The 2,827-nt window shown below is 66.6% G+C and overlaps 1 long non-coding RNA gene across 1 annotated transcript in view; it reads left to right on the top strand.

Annotated features, from left to right (window-relative positions):
• The window catches only part of LOC144219457 (uncharacterized), an 11,380-nt gene extending 10,796 nt beyond the window's left edge, over positions 1 to 584 (top strand). The window contains exon 2 of the long non-coding RNA XR_013331420.1: positions 293 to 584. This is a non-coding gene — a long non-coding RNA (uncharacterized LOC144219457). The remainder of the gene's footprint in view (positions 1 to 292) is intronic.
• The last annotated feature ends 2,243 nt before the right edge of the window (positions 585 to 2,827 follow it).

Genomic DNA, 2,827 nt, shown 5'->3' with positions numbered 1-2,827 from the left:
CATAGCTCTCAGCCGGGGCGTTCGGAGCAGTCCGGGGCGGGGGGACGCCCCTGCGCCCACCGCAGGACTTTCCCTCGGGTCCCGGTTCTGGGACGGTGCCCAAATGCCAAGCGGAGGCCAGCCAGCACGCAGGCTGCAAAGGGGCGCCCGGCACCCCGAACTGGCCCCCCGCCTTTTANGAGCTGTGCGCGGCGGCGCTGTGCAGACTTGCTCGAAAGATTCCTGGGTTCAGACCTGTGAATCGCCCCAGGGTCACCCTCTAATTAATGATGACGTTCTCCCCTCTCCCCAGCTGCAAACCTGCCTCCCAGAAACGAAATCTGCCCGCTCTGACAGCTCGGTTGAAGGTGATTGATGACTATCTGGAGACCACAGTGCGCATCATATAATATCTGCTGCGTAATTGCTTTAATTTACAGATGAAAATACGAGCTCTCCGATCGCGCTGAACCACAGCCGGCCACGTCCGAGCTGCTTGCGAAGGAAAATCATCGGAAATAATGAATAGCCGCTCCATGCAAATTATTCAGACAGTTTAAGCGTCTGTAGCCGGGAGAGATATATAAAGAACACGAGTCAAATGACATTAATAATTGTTTCTGAATTCTGTATTGATCTCGTGGCGGCCGTGTTTATTTCTTTCTCACCTGAATTGCTAATATCACCTTCCTGTAAATAATAAGAAACTAGCCACCGGGGCTTCTCGGGCAGAAATGAATCTGCCCNCGCAGCGCCGCACCCCAGGCCTGCGCCCTGCCTTTCCTTCCCCGGGCCGGAGCTCGCGGGAACGGCACCCCCAGAACACGCGAGCATCCACCTTCAGAGCCCGGGAGGGCACAGCCCACCAGCTGGGGCCTCTGGGGGGAGGGGGGCCAAGGCCTTCTTTGGACCATCACTGCAACGTTTCTCTTTCCAGCCTGAGTGCATAAAGAGACGCCCCCAGTCCCCACCCGCTAGCCCGGTTCTCCTGGGCAACCCTGGCTCCTAACCCAGGAATCAAGCTCACCTACTACCTTGCGAAGCCGCTGCTTCCTCCGCTTCCTCCCCGCTCCAGGCCTGCTGCGCCCGCACGGCCGCCTGCGTGGGGAAGCTCGGTGCTGCTTTGAGGAGCCTGGCGACCTGGCCACGGCTCACCCAGGCCCTGCTGCCGAATCCTGGATGCTGGGCCAGCCAGGCCTGTCTCCAGTCTGGAGCACACCCCCGCATCTCGCTGACGCCCTGCGCCCTGGCTGGGGCCGGCCTCCCGGAACCGACATACTTTCTGGGTTATCTTTGCCCCATAGAAAATGCCGGAATAACTCTCGAGTGCCCTTTCCCGCAAGGCCGAGCCTTGAGCTGAGGCCCCGGGGTTTCCCTCCGGGAGCAGATAGAATGGGAGTGTCAGCATCTCAGGTACCATCAGCTAAATGCTTCCGCACAGGGGCGCATGCCAACCCTGGTCCCTCGAGGGACCCTCGGTTCTGAGTGCACCCCTGAGAGGTTCCCCAGGGGCCGGGCAGCAGCTCAGCTTGGGTGAGGCGCCCCCACTAGCCTGTTGAGTGCGGAAGGAGCCCAGCCGAGGGGGCCTGCGGGTGCTTAGCACCAAACGTTAGAGGCCTACGGGTCGCCCTCTTTGCCGGGGGTGGGGTGGGGTTCTGTAGGCCGCGGAGGGCCTCTGGGAGATAGGCCGCGCCCTAACCCCCCCCCCCCCCGTACCCCACCCCGCTCCCCGTGGGGCCTCGCTCCGAGGCCGGCTGAGGCCAGGCGCTCCCGGGCGGGTCCCGGAGTCGTCCCCCGAGGCCACCCCGTTCTCCTCGCCGAGAGCCTCCGGGAGCTCTCTCCGGCCCCAGGAAGTTGACCTCGGGCAGAGGGCGGAGGCCAGCCCTGGGGCGCCGGTGCCCGCCCACTGCCCGCGGACAGCCGGGCGGGGTGTGGGGCTGCAAGGCGTTCTGGATGTCGGTGGCGCCGAGGTCGGCAGGTCACTCCTTCGCGGCCGGCCCTCCAGGTCTCGGGCGAAGTCAGGCGGGCGAGCTGCAGGCAGGCGCNGCACCTGGCGAGCGGAGCGCGCCGGCGTCCCCAGGCGCCGCGGTCGTCAGCCGAGCCCGCACCGGCGTGACGTGGGCGAGCGAGCGCGCTGCTCCCACCCGGCCGCCCATTAACGCTTTCCCCCGCGGNCGCGCTTGCCAACTTTCCCCTCCGCCTGGCCCGCGCCCCGGGTGCGTGGGGCGCAGGAGCGGGCACGGGGGGCGCCCTGGGGTGGGGGCAGGGACGCCGGGCTCGGGGAAGACGACGCAGCCGCCACGGGGCAGCAGGAAGGCAGGCCGCTTTCATCTGCCAAACCCTTCAGGGGCTGTTCGGCCGCCCCCCCCCCCTGCGCCCCGCTGTCTGGGGCCAGAGCACCGCGCCCGAGCCCGCCTCGCTGGTTCCTCGCCCCAGTTCTCCTGAGTCCTGCGTCCACGGCGGCCCCGCGCACAGCACGGCTGGCAGAGGGCTCGGCTGCGCGCAGGGAGCGCTCAGGCCCGGGCTCCGTTCCCCACACGCCCGCCCACAGCACAGCATCGCCCCTTCGCGCTCGGGGAGCCGGCGGCGGGGCCTCTGTGAGGCCGGCTCCTGCCCACTCTGCTGTGGGGGTTGGTGCTAGGGCCTGGGGGCGGGGGTGGCTGTACAAAGGGGACAGTAACTGCTTGGGGGCCAGCACCTGCCATCTGCCCAGGACTGGGTGGCCTGACGTGGTAGCTTTCCAAAGGCTGGCTTGGACTGCTGCTGGGCTGCGTCTCCCGCCTGGGGACACACCTCCGCCTGGAAAGCCAGTGGCTCCCAAGACCTGAGTCCAGGAGGGAAGTCAGTC

The sequence above is a fragment of the Crocuta crocuta genome, unplaced genomic scaffold (assembly GCF_008692635.1).
Source record: "Crocuta crocuta isolate KB4526 unplaced genomic scaffold, BGI_CrCroc_1.0 scaffold89, whole genome shotgun sequence".
Taxonomy (NCBI): Eukaryota; Metazoa; Chordata; class Mammalia; order Carnivora; family Hyaenidae; genus Crocuta; species Crocuta crocuta.
Note: the sequence above shows the minus strand (reverse complement) of the source record. Positions and strands in the feature narration are given on the sequence as shown.